At 41.7% G+C, this 17,459-nt stretch overlaps 1 protein-coding gene and 1 non-coding gene across 4 annotated transcripts in view; one reads left to right on the top strand and one right to left on the bottom strand.

The window, feature by feature from the left end:
• Nucleotides 1-17,459, top strand: part of RAB27B (RAB27B, member RAS oncogene family) — a 208,360-nt gene that overhangs the window by 57,006 nt on the left and 133,895 nt on the right. The window lies entirely within an intron of this gene.
• Nucleotides 3,874-4,014, bottom strand: LOC114810881. Its single transcript, XR_003758571.1, has one exon. It is a non-coding gene; the product is annotated as a small nucleolar RNA SNORA7 (small nucleolar RNA).

Genomic DNA, 17,459 nt, shown 5'->3' on the forward strand with positions numbered 1-17,459 from the left:
CTAAGTGCTGGGGTAGATACAAGGTAATCAGGTTGTCCCATGTGGGGCCCACAGTCTCAATCCCCATTTTCCAGATGAGAGAACTGAGGCACAGAAAATTAAGTGAGTTATCCAAGGTCAAGCAGCCAAGTGGTGGAGCCAGGATTCGAACCTAGAACTACTGACTCCCAGGCCCATGCTTTATCCACTAAACCATGCTGCTTCTAGCTTCTGTCCATTTGGGGAGGACTACTGCTCTATTGATTTGGGCCAATGGCTCTTAAGACCTGTTTAGTTTTGTTGAATTAGTTAAGATATCCAGCGTTATGCCAAGTAATCCCTGTACCACCTTGTACATCCTAGCTGGTAGAGTGAATCAAACCTTTTTTTTACACATGTTGATTCTTTCTGAAAGACTTCTTTCTGTTTTTTAGTCCTATTATTGTGAACCAAATTCCTCTTCTCTCGCCTGTTTAGACTGAATCTGACCAGATTTGGAGTAGCAATAGAAAAGCAGCATGACCAAGTGGAAAAACCATGGGTCTGGGAGTCAGAGGACATGGATTCTAATCCAGCTCCGCCATTTTTCTGCTGTGTGACCTTGAGCAAGTTACTTAACTTTTCTGTGCCTCAGTTCCCTCATCTGTAAAATGGGGTTTAAGACTGTGAGTCCTCTGTGGGACAGGGACTGTGTACAACCTGATTATCTTGTACTCACCTTGGTGCTTAAAACAATGCTTAGCACATAGTAAGTGCTTAACAAATACCACAGCTTTTTTTTTAATTCACATAGTAAGTGTTTAGTACAGTGCTTTGCACATAGTAAGAAATACAATTGAATGAAGTGATCAAATACAATTAAATAATAGAGTATAAGTATTATGGAGCTTGAGTGAGTATCAAAGTACTTAAGGATAACATGAGCAAATTTATAGTTGATGAAGAGGGGATGGTGAATTGGGGAAATAAGGGGTTAGTCTGGAAAGGCCTCTTGGAAGAGATGTGATTTTTGGAGATGAGAAGAGTGGCAGACAGTTGTATATGAATGAGGAGGGAGATCCCAGCCCAAGGGAGAGCATGGGCAAAGGGTTATTTGTTATTTTGTACTTTCCCAGGTGTTTATTACAGTGTACACAGCACTCAATAAATATGATTGGGTGGGTGGAGAGAAGGCAGGTCAGAAGGTTGTAGTTAGAGAGTGGAATTTCAGAGTTGGTGATGTTAGAGAATGTACAGTGATCTAAGATTGAGCATGTGTCCAGGTGAGTGCATGAGGTGGGGTGAAGCAAGAGGTTTGTGGAGTTGAGGAATGAGAAGAAATGGGCAGGGGAAAGGTTGTCGAGAACACCTACATGGATATCAAAGTCCCTGAGCATCAGTGTAGGAACACAGAGAAGGATTGTGAGAGGAATCGAAGTGGGTCAGAAAGTTGGAGTTAGGATCTAGGGGGCAGTAAATGACAGTGACAAGTAATTGGAGTGGGTGGTAGAGACAGGTGACATGGGCTTTGAAGGAAGGGAAAAGGGAGAGATGATGGGAAAATAGCATTTGGGGGCAAGAAGGAAGCCAACTCTTCCAGTGAGTCTTGGGATAGAGACCCCTGTCTGAAGAGTGCAGCAGGGGAAGACAGTGTCATCAGGAGAGAGGCGGTTTCATTGATGATGAAGGTGACTAGGTCAGGAACAGGTGAAGGATGAATGGAAATTTGCCCCTGATCGAGCAGTGGGGGTTCCTCAGGCTGCACTTGGCTGGGGCTATGGGGCAGGACTAGGGGGGAGGGGACATTGTGAGGTCTGGGGAGGGGTTGGTTGAGAGTGAGCTGATGGGGCTGGTGTGGGATGAGAAGGGGAATAAGGGACGGTAGTGGGAAAGGAAGACAGGGATAGGATGATGAGGGGGAGGGATTGAGGGGACTTGGAGAGGTCAGAATGGTTTGATTGCCCAGAGCAGTAGTAGCTCTAATTGGAGTTTCTAGTGATTCATACAGGTTCAAAAGGAAATGACAGACCTTTCCCACCCAAGTGTTGCTTCCCCCCACCACCCCCGCCTTTGCATTGAATGCTTTAAAAACTTACTCTGGAATTAGACATCATGATGAGAATGATTTATAGCATTTCATTTCCTTTATCACTTGCTGGTTCTCTCTCTCTAAGGTAATAGCACCACAAATAAATTAAGATTTCTTACTGAAAGTGTTTCCAAGGCATTTAACTGCTTACACTGAACCTCTATGTGACTTTTATGGTTGTGTAGAATCGGGGCACCAACTTTCCTTTTTGAGTGAAGGGTAAACTTGTGGATGTGGCTTTGAAGGGAGAGGGGAAGAAGAGGTGAAGGAATGAAGAGAGAGAGGAATTTGAAGCAGGAGAAAAAGAAAAGAAAGAGGGCAAGGAAAAGGAAGTAAAAGGAACAAGAGAAGGAGCACTTTCTTCTTTTTGCCTCATCTCTGATCCTGGCTGGCATTGCAAGGACTCCAGCCTGTGCCCCTCTACCCTCATATTGTGGAGACCCTGGCCACTGTGGTTCTTGTCCCACAAAGAAAGACTCCAGCCCCAGCTGACAGGGAGCAAGAGGTGGAGTCTCCATCTTGATTCCTCCCCTGATTCTTTTCCAAATCCAAGGACAGGGTGTGGACTGGTTATTCTATACTTCCTACTCAGAAACTAATGGGAAGCTGCATGGCCTAATGGAAAGAGCTTGGGACTGGGAATAAGAAGGACCTGCATTCTAATTCAAGATCCACCACTTATCTGCTGTGTGACCTTGGACAAATCACTTCACTTCTCTGTACCTCAGTTACCTCATCTGTAAAATGGGGCTTGAGACTATGAGATCTATATTGGACAGGGACTGTGTCCAACTCAATTTGCTTGTATCCACCCCACTTAGCAAATATCAGAATTATTAATAATAATTATAATAATAATTTCTATCACTTAACTTTTCTGTGCCTCAGTTATTTCATTGTAAGTGAAGATTAAGACTGTGAGCCTCATGTGGGACATGCATTGTGTCCAATATGATTATCTAGTATCTACTCCAGAGTTTAGTACAGTGCCTGACACATATTAAGTGCTGAACAAATACCATTAAAAAAAAATGTTTGTCAACCCCATAGTGCCAAGCTCCTGGGGGCCATGGTCTCCAAAGACCTGGCAACTAGATGCAGCATTCCTAAAGCTGAATAAATTGTTTACCTTGCTGTTTGATGGGGAGAGATTTTTTTTAAGCCAAATGGAACCACGTATTTTTACACTGATAGAGTAAATATATGTGAATAACACAAAAAATTCAATGGCCTATCATGGGATTTGTGACCTCCATCCCACAGTAAATCAATGTCCATCTTCATTTACTGAATCAGAGTTTTATAATCATGAGCTATATAACTAGAAATATATTTATCAATCCATGTTCTCTAGTACCTCTAAGGACATATGGAATCTCTCCTGTTTTTAAAACCTTAACAAACTAGTTCTCGAGATTCCACAATAGTTAATCCCCTTGCTCTTACTGTTAGAAGTGGGGTTTTTTTCCCTTCTTACCTAATTCCTCATTGTTACAACTTGAACCTTTTTTCTTGTTTTTCTGCCCTCAGTTAGCTATGGTAGTTTTTAATGGTATTTGTTAAGCACTTACTCTGTTTCAAGCACTGTTCTAAGCACTGGGATCTTGTCTTATGCCATCTAGTCACCTCTGACCCATAGCGACGCCATGGACACATCTCTCCCAGAACGCCCCAACTCCACCTACAGTCATTGTGTAGTGTATCCATAGCATTTTCTTGGTAAAAATATGCAAGTGGTTTACCGTTGCCTCCTTCAGCGCAGTCAACTCGAGTCTCCACCCTCGACTCTTTTCTGTGCTGCTGCTGACGAACACAGGGTAATTTTGACTTGTAGCAGATTGCCTTCCACTCACTAGCCACTGCCCAAGCTAGGAATGGAATGTATATGCCTCTGCTTGACTCTCCCTCCCATAGTCTATTGTACTGGTAGAGTACTGGAAACTCTCCAGGTGTAACCCTGAAAGGGGAAAGCGCTGGGGTGGATACAAGATAATCAAGTTGGACACAAAACTGGAAACTCTCCAGGTGCGACCCTGAGAGGGGAAAGCGCTGGGGTATATACAGAATAATCAGGTTGGACACAATACTGGAAACTCTCCAGATGCAACCTCTAGAGGGGGGAAAGTACTGGGGTAGATACAGGATAATCAGGTTGGACACAATACCTATCTCGATTAGGGCTCATAGTCTAAGTAGGAGGGAGAGCAGGTATTTAATTCCCATTTTACAGTTGAGGAAACTGAAGCACAGATAAGTGACTTGCCCAAGGTCCCACATTAGGCAAGTAGTGGAGCTGTGAATAGAGACTATGTCCTCTGACTCCCAGCCCCATGCTTTACCCACTAGGCCAGGCTGCTGATTAAGTGCTTGTTACGTGCTAACGGCAGAAACAGAGGATAATCAAATTGGATACAGATCCACATGAGCTCACAGTATGAGATAGGCAGAAGAAATAGCTTATGCCTATTTTTAATATCAAGAAACTGAGGAACAGAGAGGATAAGTGATTTTCCTAAAGCCACACAGCAGGCCAGTGGCAGATCTGAGGTTAGAATTTGGGTTAGCATTACAATTTTCCCAATCCCATGCTCTTTTCGCTAGCCCAGGCTGCCTGCCAATGGGCCATAAGGGGGCTCAGTGGATAGAAGACTGATCCATCAGTGGTACTTATTGAGCACTTAGTGAGGGCAGATCACTGCAGTGTGTGCTTGGGGGAACACAGCAGAGTAAGCAGGCACAATCCCTGCTTGCAAAGATCTTACAGTCTAGGAGATTGCATCTTCATCTCTATATAATCCCATAGTACTCTTGAAGTCACCATCAAATCATCTCTCAGGCTTTTCTAAATGAAATAATCACTCTTAACTTAAAATTCTCTTGAATTCCAATTTCCAACTCACCCATATTTTTATCTTTGACCTTTGGGGGGACTTCCTGGACATTTAGCAATGGAATGCTTATTATTATTGTCCTCATTATGGCAGTTAAGTGCTCACTATGTGCCACACTTGGTACTAAATACTGGGTAGATACAAGATAATCAGGTTATCCTGTTTGGGGCTCACAGACATTTTTCTGATTAGGCTCAAAGGGAGATAAAGCTGATTTATAAGTCATCATCATCATCACTGATATTTATTGAGCACTTACTATGTGTAGAGCACTGTAGTAAGTGCTTGGGAGAGTTCCCTGTCCACTCAAACTCACAGTTTAGTATGAAATGTTGTACTTTGGTGGCTAATGGTGCACCGGGAGCTCACCACCATAAGACTGTCTGGATTCTCAGGAGTTCACTCCGGGCTCTCTGTCAGACCTGCAGTGGGATGCACAGCTGATTCCTACCATGCTAATGAAGAACCATGAGCAAAGCTACATCTTAGGAACCTTGAGAGAAACAAATAATAGAAACTCCTGTTGAATGCTATTAAACATATAAAGTGGTATATGAATGCTTATTAAACCATGAGTACAAGACACGTGATAGTTCTATAATTTTAAAAGGCCTAGAATAGAGAGGTTACTCAGGTAAGAAGTAATGGGGATTCTCCTTTTGCTAGAATGTGGAGATTATGTTTGCCACAGAAGAAAACCCAAGATGGCATTCTTGAGGGAAGGGGAATGATGTATCTGGAAACTCCTGACACCTGCTCTTCATCTGCTGCAAATGGAATTGGCTGCTTGACTCTCTTTGGACTGGTTGTGAGGCTGCTTCTCTTGAGATGAGAACTGTAGTTCCAAAATGTCATTTTCGTACATCATTCTGAATCTAAAAAACAATGTGGGTGGGATAAGAGCTTTTTAAAGTGACATGTCCTTCCAGATGGTTCCAGACTGGAATGTTTCAACCTGAACAGCTTTAGAGGTGCTCTCTGTTCCAACCCCAGCACCTTCTGAAATGAGAAACTTTGAATGTGCCAAAGTCAGAGAATGGCTGTTGGGGCAGCTTGCCACTGAATGAGAACACTTAGAATCGAGTCTGGTTACTTTGGAACAAAGGTGAATGTGATTCTGCTGCAGTCTGGCAGGAAAAGCAGTAAATACTTCCTCCACCGTAAGACTGACCCTGCCAATTAGGTGGTTTGCTTTTTCCCATTTCCCACCATTTCTGTTAGCTGCTTAAAGAAAATGAAACACTGACCCACTTATTCCAGAATCTTCCAAGAATATTTTCTGTGTAGCAGACTTTCTTATGCACTTGACACTGTGGATGCTCAGAGGATCAAATGTCCATCATTCTTCCTTGTTAGACTGTTGTCCACCCTGCTGGACTGTGGGAGCCTTGAGAGCAGGGGTGTCCAACATTATTCTGTTGGACTCTCTCGAGTTCCTGGTATTCTGCACACTTTCCATTCATTATTCATTCAGTCATATTTACTGAGGGCTTGCTGTGTGCAAAGCACTGTACTAAGTGATTGGGAGAGAATGTAACAATAAAGACACATTCCCTGCCCACAACTCAGTAAATACCAACACTTGATTAGACAGCTTGAGCTTTGGAAGGATCTGACTTTGAAGCACTGTTAATTTTTCTGGTGATGAGCCAATAATCTCTGAAGTCTAGAGTTTGTGATGTAATTTGTTACAAGCAGGCGGTGAGCTGATTTGATTTTGATCAGTCTTTATTCCCTCAGGAAGAATGAATAGAGTAAATCCCATGTTCTCAAGTAAATGGTGGCTGAATCAGGTCTTAAAAATGAAATAGATCTAAGAATTCCATCTGTTGTACTCTCCTAAGCACATAGTACAGTGCTTTGCACACAGTAAGTGCTCAGTAAATACAATTGAATCAATAAATATGATCGAATGATTCATTTTCAAATTTCAAATCACAACAGTCACTACTGGTCAGGCTCCCAGCTGGTCTGTCTGGTGGCCCATGTAAAGACCTGGGTGCTCTCTCCTTATCTAGTATTTAATGCCTCACCTGTTTTAACCTCATCTCTTATCTCAGAGTTCCATGGTTCAGAAGTGGCATTAGTGTTTTCAAAGACCTGAGAAGGGAACACAAAGTTATCTGGAGCAAGGGGGATGTGGGGAGAGAAGATATTTAGAGGTTAGAGGGCAGACCTGGGAGTCAGAAGGGCCTGGGTTCTACTTCTGGCTTCTCCATGCCCCTGCTGGGTGACCTTGGGCAAGTGACCTAACTTCCCTGTGCCTCAGTTCTCTCATCTGTAAAATGGAGATTAAGACTGTGAGCCACGTGTTCAGCAGGAACTGTATCCAACCCAATTATCTTGTATATCTACCCCAGCGCTTAGAACAGTGCCTGACACATTGTAAGCACTTAACAAATACCATAATTTTTATTAATTCAATAAAAAATGCTAGGTGCTAGTGGGCTTTGCTGGACTTCTGCAAAATGATGTGTCTGACATCACTGGGCTATGCTGTGTGACCAGCATAATGTGCACTATGTGACATATTCATTCAATAGTATTTATTGAGCGCTTACTATGTGCAGGGCACTGTACTAAGCGCTTGGAATGAACAAGTCGGCAACAGATAGAGACAGTCCCTGCCAACATAGTATGCCTCTGCCTGGTCTTCATAGACCACTCTGAAATACTCCTATAAATGTCAAGCAAGTATATCAAAGAAAAGCCTCAGATCTCTTGGGCAAGTCACTTAACTTCTCTGTACCTCAGTTTCCTCATCTGTAAAAATGGGGATTAGATCCAACTCTCTCCTATCTCTGTGTGTCCCATGTGGGACAGATCCTGTGTCAAACGGATAACCTTATATCTAATTCAGTACTCAGAACAGTGCTTGGCACATACTAAGTGTTTAACAAATATTTTTATTATTATTATTATATTACTATTATCATCCCACACTGGATTTCTCATAACTAAGGGTCCCTTATGTTTCCCTACAATCAAAAGCCTGAAGTTGCCTCTGTTGGATTTTTGCATGCTGCATGATTATGATTGGCTTTAATTCTGTTTCCATTCCACCTGGAATGGAGTTTCATTGCTTGAAGGTCAACAACACATACGGTTTCTTCCACTGATTATAGATACTTGGGCCACTCCCTGTTTTGGCAACATTCATTTTCTGTTTTGGAAACAGATTTCCGAAAGGGTTTAAGGTCAAGGCAAATGGATAAAAAGGCTGAAATACTCCAGAATCTGAAGATGCTGAATTTTGATCAGAAGTATATTTTGATTGATGAACACTGTGGGGATGAGAAAAACAGATAAGAGGGACTACACTTCATACCTAGCATGAATAAGGGACATGAGTAGATTTTGAAGGAGATAGCTGTTGTGAGTCTGCAAAAAGACTCATAGGTTATTTCTGATAACTTTTAGCAGGGGGTAACTGGGATAAATAAGTGCTAGCTTTGCTTGTGGCTTGAGCAGTGGCTGGAGCTTTGGTTGAGATTATTTCTACAACCTGAAAAAGGTTCATTCTTCGTCACTCTTTAGCTCTTGTCAAGAAGATTTTGGAGAATCGTTCAAAAAGGGATCATTTGATTGTATATGAACAAAGCAAAGGGTGTATTGTAACTCTCCTAAGCTCTTAGGACAGTTTTCCACACACAGTCAATACTCAATAAATTCTACTGATGGATTGTGTGTTTCCAAGAGTCAATGCTTGGCTCGACTTAACCATCTTTTGTTGTTTCTACTTCCACATTGCTAAAAACTGCCCTTTCCTCTCCATCCAAATGGCTACTACACTGATCCAAGCATTTATGTCCTGCCTTCAGTACCCTATCATCCCCCTTGCTGACCTCTCTGCCTCCTGTGTCTTCCCACTGCAATCCATACTTTGCTCTGATGCCTGGATCCTTTTCCTAAAAAAAAAAAAAACAAAAACAACTTTCAATCCATCTCTCCTCCCCACTCATCGAGAACCTCCAGTTGCCCATCCACCTCAGCATCAAGCAAAAAACTCCTTACCATCAGCTTTAAAGTATTCAGCAGCTATTCCCATTCCACTTTACCTCACAGATTTCCTAACTAATAATAATGGTACCTGCTAAGTGCTTACTGTGGGCCAAGCACCGTTCTAAGTGCTGTAGTAGATACAAGTTCAGACACTGTCCCACATGGGGTTCACCCTCTTAATCTCTATTTTACAGATGAGGAAACTGAGGCCTAGTGAAGTGACTTGCCCAAGGTCACATAGACATGCGGCGGAGCCGGAATTAGAACCCAGGTCCTTCTAACTCCCTGGACGTGTTCTATCCACTAAGCCACGCTGCTTCTCAACCCAATCCACATGCTTCCCTCCACTAACACCAACCTATTGACTGTATCTCAATCTCTTTTATCTGGCCACCATCACCTTGCCCCTGACCTCCTTCTGTCCTGGAAATCCCTCCCCCTTCATATCTGACAGACTATCATTCTTTCTACTGCCAAAACCTCATTAAAGTCACGTCTCCTCCAAGAGACCTTCCCTGACTAGTACACTGTTTCGCTATTCCTCCTACCATCTGCTACACTTACACGCTTGAATCTATACCCTTAATATTCACTCCAACCTCAACCCCTCAGCTCTTATGAACATGTCTTTAATTTATTTTTTCCATTTCCCCCCTAGACTGGCATCTTACGGTGGGTAGGAAGTATGTCTACTACCTCTGTTGTACTGTGTTCTTTCAGTATTTAATACAGTGCTCTGCACACAGTGAGTGCTCAGGAAATCCTGTTGATGGATCGGCTCTCCTTTCACATAGACATGCTCACTCTCACAAACATACAGTGATGATATTTCAGGGATTCTAGTTTGCCGCTGGTTTTTGAAGATCTGCCATTTTTCCTAATAATGACTCTCTTCGGAGATTGTGATGCTCCCTCCTCCAATGATGATGTTATCAGTATTGTCACCTACAGGTCCTGGATGGCTAGTGTATTGCTAAATGGCATTTGGCAACTGGCTGGTTGGGATTAGCCAACTGCTTTGCCAGATCTTTAGTGGCATAATGAATCAGGGATGGGATGCCAGCCAATCTTGGACCAGTTCCTGTTTGGGCTGATGGGCTGTAGGCCCAGGGGGTGTCTAACGAAGTGGCACACTTTATTCATCTGTGAATAACAGCGTGCGCAAATTAGGTCTGGGAATTAGAGCGTGTTTTCTCCTGCTGGAGGAGAAGGAAGGGTTCGGGTGGCTTGTACTTAATTCTGACATCGGCCTATATGCTTAGTGGAGCTAATTACTCCCACGTTTCTTTTCAGCGAGTTGACATAAATGGCGGGATCCTTCATATTAGAAATTCTACACCTTCCAGCTTCTGCATTCAACTTCAGTGGGAAAATGGGAAAAGGTGGCTTGATTTTTATTAAATGGAGCATAAAGGTTACAATCCTCATATATGGTAGATTCCCTCTCTAGATTATTGAATGTTTAGGAGCTCACCTCATTGACTCATTCTACTGCACAGCTGATTACAATGGGCCACGCTTCCTTTCTTTCATCCACTTCTGACTGCACCCTCTCATCTTTTTCCTAACCCTCACTCCCACTCCTGTTTTGTCTAATCTAGAGAAATGAATTTAATTTCCTCCATATAGACAACCAGTGTTCCGTGTGTGTATATTCATCCATTTTTTTGAACGTCTTTATAAAACCCAACACATTTTTAGTAAAACAGTACCTGGTGTAGGACAACCCATCTCAACTAGGTTCACTTAATTTGTTTTTCAGTCATATTTTTCCTCTTCTTTCTTGAAGTCTGCAATCCCATTTCCATCCTGAATTGAATCAAGATGCTGTCAAAATTTTTTTGTTCTGTAGATGTTAAAATTTCATTCTTTAAAAGTAAAGGGAACCAGAATCTCATCTTCGATGTCAGTTCCAGAAGAACCGAAATTCATTTTCTGTGCTCAAATGTTAGGGGCTTAAATGGGTCAACTTCTCACTTTGCTGGCAGAGATTTTTATGGGCTCAAGACTTTGCAGCAATCTATAGCTCTGTATTAGATGCTTGAAAGAGTGCAATGGAGTTGGTAGAAATGACTTTTGCCATTCGAGCTTAGCATCTAGCAGGGAAGATAGACACCAAAGTAAATTTCAGATAAGAGAAGGTAATAAAATCTCAAGATCTATAAGTGCTTTGGGTGCTTCATTCAGTTGTATTTACTGAGTGCTTACTGCATGCAGAGCACTGGACTAAGTGCTTGGGAGAGTATAATACAACAATAAACAGACACATTTTCTGTCCACAATGAGCTTACAATCTAGAGTGGGGGAGATAGACATTAACATAAACAAATAAATTACATATATGTATGAAAGTGCTGTATGGCTGGGAGAAGGGGAGAACAGAGGGAGCAAGTCAGGGAGACACAGAAGGGAGTGGGAGAAAAGGAAAGGGGGGCTTAGGGAAGGCCTCTTGGAGGAGATGTGCCTTCAGTAAGGGTTTTAAGTGGGGAAGAGTTAAATTGTCGGATTTGAGGAGGGAGGACGTTCCAGGCCAGATGCAGGAGCTGAGCGTGGGGTCATCTCCACCTCTTGTCCTCAATGAAACACTTTTTTCTCACCCCTCTAAATAATAATAATAATGATTAGGGTACTTGTTAACTGTGTACTATGAGCCGCACACTATTCTAAGCACCAGGGTAAGTACAAGCTAATCAGGTTAGACACAGTCCCTGTCCCACATGGAGCTCACACTCTTAGTCCCCACTTTACAGATGAGATAACTGAGACCCAGAGGAGTGAAGTGACCTGGCCAAGGTCACATAGCATACATGTGGTGGAGCTGGGATTAGAACCCAGATTCTTCTGACTCCCAGGCCTGTGCTATGTACACTAAGCAAAACTTTCAAGTCATGTGGCAGAGTGCTCTGAAGCCTGCTCATCATCATCATGTAACAAGGGTTAAGAGACTCCCACAACCTCCACCCCCTGCTCCCTGTCCACTGAATAGTCCTGGACCAGAGGGATTACAGTCTGCCTCTTCCTGTTGTTCAGTAATTCTGGTGGTCTGCAAGCACAGTCTAGAGGCCAGAAACAACTTCAGTCACAAGGCTTTGTGGTATAGTGAAAGGAGCATGGGCCTGGGAGTCAAAGGATCTGGGTTCTAATCCTACCACTTGTCTGTAATGTGACCTTGAGCAGGTCACAACTTCTCTGTGCTTTTGTTACCTCATGTGTAAATTGGGGAGTAAGACTATTTGGGACAGGGGCTGTGTCCAATCTGATTATCTTGTATCTGCCCCAAAGCTTAATAGAATCCCTGGAACATAACAAGTGCTTAATAAATATCATTAAAAAAATTTAAAAAGCCTGGAACTTCTGCATTGATCACATTATACTGACTGGCTCTAGTTCAAAATAAAAAGTACTGTGCTGGGAAGCATAAGGGAAATAAGAGAATGGCTCAAACTTGGAATGGGATTTAGTTACGTAGCAGGTTGGGGAGTTAATTTGACCTTGTGATTGAGCTAATTAGAGAGAAGAAGCTCTACCGTAGCTTGTTAAATTGTCAGAAGGTTTGCTTCAAATTTAAAAGGTGGTATCATTTCAAAAACTGCGTTGGCTCTGTTTTGGCACACGTCTTGATGTGCTTTTTTTCTTGTGTGATGACTGCCTTCATAAATTCAATTTTCTTTTTTGCATTTTTGGCATAAAGTCCAAGAAGCTCAAAAATTGCACAGAAAGCCTAGGAATATATTGTGGCATGTTGCTTGAAAAAAATCTCTATAGGATAAAACCTTTTTCCACAAACTATTATGCATAAGTATGCTCCATAAGTGCCTAATGTGTCTAATGACCAAATGGGGACTTTCAATACATGAACGTTCATCTTTGTTTTGATGAAAATATAGTAATGAGATCCTTGTATAATGTGAGGCTAGGAGGGTTAGTCGGTTCTTCAAGTGCAGAAATCATACCCCCTCCTCTATATTCCACAGGCACTCAGTAAACACTGATACAGATGACGGCAGAAAAGGTTAAAAAGTCATTTACAACATTGCAGGTGGAAATAGATTTCTGAACCATCTTACAACTTTTTTGGTTCATTATCTTACAAGTTGTTTGTTTATACTACACTTCAGCGATCATCAAAATCAAAATGCCCCACATACACCCAGTGGGGTATCAAGTCATCTGACTTTGTTCCCATGTTTTTCCCAGACCAACTACCTCCAAAAGGGCATGTCAGACATGACAAACTCATGGACTACTGGTCCCATATGGCTTGTAAGAGAGTCAGTTGTAGCAGGACTGGTAGAAGATTGGGACAAAGCTGAGCGGGGCTGAAAGAGCCGCATGGCCTAGTGGAAAAAGCATGGGACTGGGAGTCAGAAGTCTGGATTCTAATTCTGCTCCGGCACTTATCTGCTGTGTGACCTTGAGCAAGGCACTTTACTTCTCTGTTCCTCAGTTACCTCATGTGTAAAATGGAGAATAAAACTCTAAGCCCCAAGTGGCACATAGATTGTGTTCAATCTGACCCAGTGCTTAGTACAGTGCCTGGAACATAGTAAGGGTTCAACAAATACCATAAACAAACAGTTTCACTGCAACTGCTTTCCAAGTCTTCAGCATTCCAGGAGTGCTCTGCATGCATTACCCTTGCCCCCTCAACCTTAGCCTGAGTCCATGGGGAATGTTGACAGAAGTAGCAATCACAGCCAGGCAGAGACATCTCCTAATGGGAAACCAGGCTGCTTGGTACCCCTTAATCTGGCTGTTGCTGAAAATGGAGATTCAATCATATTTATTGAGTGCTTACTGTGTGCAGAGCACTGAATTGAGTGCTTGGGAGAGTACAGTATAGCAGAGTTGGTAGACACACTCCCTGCCCACAATAATCTTAAAGTCTAGGGCATAATGTGTTATGTGTGTGTTTCTCTTATTCCTACTAACAGTGCATTTGCCTGCTGTGTGACCTGTGTGACATAGTCCTTGTCCCACATGGGAATAGTCTTAATTCTCATTTTACAGATGAGATAACTGAGGCACCTAGAAGTGAAATGACATACCCAAGGTCACAACAGACAAGTGGCGGAGTTAGGATTAGAATCCGGGCCCTTTTAACTCCTAGGCCCATGCTATGTTCACTAGACCTTGCTGCTTCTCATTAGGGATCTTCATCTTTAAAACCTGTATTTGTATTTACAATTAATTAATTTTGGCTTTTATTAAGTGCTTACTGTGGCCTAAACACTGGTATAGATACTAGATTATGAGATTGGACACAGTCCCTGTCCCATGCAGGGCTCGTAACCTATCCTCATTTTATAGATGAGGAAACTGAGGGCCAGGTGACTCGCCCAAGGCCAAGTGACACAGCAGGCCAGAGGCAGAATGGGGATTTAAGTCCAGGTCTCCTGATTCCCAATCCTGTGCTCTTTTCATTTCCTCATCCATGATTAACTACTAATTCTTCCTAATTTTGTAGTAATTCAATAAAGTGCCTCCCAGATGCTTTAGGTTTTGAATGAAAATGATCAGAGATGTCATGAAAATATAAAATTGACTGAGCTGTGGGTTGTAGTCCTTTCTCCACAAAAACAGTAAAAGATCACAGTAGGGCCATCTTGCCATGCTGCCAAAAAAAGACATCTTATTGCCTGTGAAATGTTCAATGTGGTTTCTCCAGACCCTGATATGTTCCCTCTATATTGTACCTTATATCATTTGACAAAGCAGCATGTTCTAGTGGAAAAGACACAGGAAGGCGATTCAGTGGAACTGGGTTATAATTCCAACTACAAATTGCCTGTTCTATACCCTTGTATGAGTCCCTTAATTTTTTTGTGCCTCAATAAAATGTGGATTCAATATCTGTTCTCCCTTCTGCTTAGGCTGTGATCCCCATGAGTATCAGGGACTGTGTCCAACCTAACTTTTTGTATCTATCTGAACGCACAGTATTGTGTTCAGCAGATTGTAAGTACTTAGGAAATGGTATTATTATGTTATTATTACTGCTACTACTAATAATAATAATAGATTTTCTACAGTCACTTCCCACACTGCAGTATTGGCCTAAACTCCTTACTCCACAAGTTTATGAACAAAATTGGCTGTCCGTTATTTTTGTAAACTACCAAAAAAGGATTAATAATTGAAAGTAACAAGACACTTCAAGGAGAGATCTGAATAAACAGAAGCTTGATCATGAGCCCAAAAATCACTATATTTTATGATCTAATATGAATAAAGACTGAGACAAGTTCCTTCATTGTAAAGCTTGTGTTGTCATACTACTCTGTAAATTCCCACAATACCCGATATGATGCCAACACAAACCAAATGCTCAGAAAACATTTGTTTATGATGATAGGTGTTTGTGCTGATGATGACAAGAATCTCCATTAAACAAGGAGTTTTCAGACTTAGAGTCTAACCCTGTGCTAACTGCAAATCATCCATATTATCTCCTGGAAAGAAAGTTGAAGACTTGAGCCATGTAAAAATACTGCACACTACAGAAGTAGCTGAGAAATTTGTCACTGCGGCAACACTGTCTCCACTGTGAAGTAACTGAATGCAGAGTTTTAGTGCAATTTGTAAAATAATGAAAATATTGTAATATGTAATTATAAAAATGTGGTCCTGGTTAAGCACTTACCATATATGTGCTAAGCAATAATAATAATAATTGTGGTATTTAAGTGCTTACTATTTGCCAAGCACTGTACTAAGCACTAGAGTAGTTACAAAATAATCATGTTGGACACAGTACCCTGCCCCACATAAACTCTCAGTCTTAATCCCCATTTTACAGATGAGGTAACTGAGGCCCAGAGAAGTGAAGTGACTTGTCCAAGGTCACATAGACAAGGGGTGGAGTTAGGATTTGAACCCAGGTTCTTCTGACTTCCAGGCCTATCTCTTTCCACTAGGCTGCTCCTTCTCACTGTACAGCGTGGCTCAGTGGAAAGAGCATGGGCTTGAGAGTCGGATGTCATGGGTTCAAATGCCGGCTCTGCCGCTTGTCAGCTGTGTGACTTTGGGCAAGTAATTTCTCCATGCCTCAGTTCCCTCATCCATAAAATGGGGATTAAGACTGTAAACCCCACGTGGGACAATCTGATCACCTCATACCCTCCGCAGCACTTAGAACAGTGCCTTGCACATAGTAAGTGCTTAACAAATGTCATCCTCATTCTAAGCACTGGACTAGATATAGGACCATCAGGTGGACACAGTCTCTGTCCCACATGGGGCTCACAATCAAAAGGGAAATAGAGCACTGATTCCCCTTGAGATTAAAGGCTATTTACTAATTTATTAATAATCTACAAGTCAATCACCAAGATACATTTAACAGCTCAGCTTTTGGAGAAGTTATAGGCAGGGAACATATCTGCTAGTTCTGTTAAGTTTAGGGTATTAAATAATACTGGGAAAAAATAATGTGTATGCTTTCCTTGTTGAGTAAGATTCATGGTTTTACAGACATACTGAGATGCTAATCTGAAGAGTTTGTGGTGTGATAGATTACATCAAGTGGAAACATCTGGCTTTTGTTAAAATAGCATTTAACTGAAAGCACATTACATTTAAAACCTTTTTAATGGAGGTTTATAATAAATCATCAAAATTTACAGTAGCACATGGCTTGGTGGAAAAAGCTGGGGCTTGGAAATCAGCGGGACAGGGCTGTAGTCCTGGCTCTATCACTTGCCTGCTGTGTGATTTTGGGCAACTCTACCTTCTTTGAGCCTATTTTCTCATCTCTAACATGGAGATTAATACCTGTTTTCCTCCCCCCTTAGAAAATGAGCCCCAAGGGGTACAAGGGCCATGACAGCTCTGATTATTTTGCATCTACCTCAGCACTTAGTTCAGTGTTTGGTACATAGTGAACAATTATCATTATTGTTATTATTGGTTATATTTTGAGTAGTGAATCCTTGACATATAGCAAACATTATTATTATTTTATGGTTATTATCATTATTATTATTTACACTTTGCTTAATGAATACTTTTAAAGGCCCAGAGTAGAGTTTGGAAAGATTTAGATTATCATTTTTCATTTCATTATTCCAAAAATTTGTGCCAGGTATATTTCCAAGTACCAACACATGTTAATAGCAGAAAGGTGTAGCAGGAAATCAAGAACTAAACCTTTATCATATATTACCCTGAAGTATTCTCATAAGTACTTAAAATTAAATACATTTTCTAGCTGTGAAGAAGCATCCTGTTGATTTATTATCTTTTTGTTGTTGTTCATTAGTTAATCAACAGCTTTCTGCAATTCTGCTCCCTGGCTCCAATTTATATTAATAAAAGCTTCTGACATTTCCATGTGCAGCAAGTGACTAGATCTTAGTGTTGGTCTTGCTGGCCTTATCTAGGAAGTAAGGAAAGTGGCTAATGGTCACTTCGAAGCACAGTAAGGAGTCCGTTATCTGGACAAACCGATAATGATGCTCATTAAGATACAATAAAATTAGGACATCTGTACAAAATTGGCTTCAGTTCTACTGAGAGCC

The sequence above is a fragment of the Ornithorhynchus anatinus genome, chromosome 3, assembly GCF_004115215.2.
Source record: "Ornithorhynchus anatinus isolate Pmale09 chromosome 3, mOrnAna1.pri.v4, whole genome shotgun sequence".
NCBI lineage: Eukaryota > Metazoa > Chordata > Mammalia > Monotremata > Ornithorhynchidae > Ornithorhynchus > Ornithorhynchus anatinus.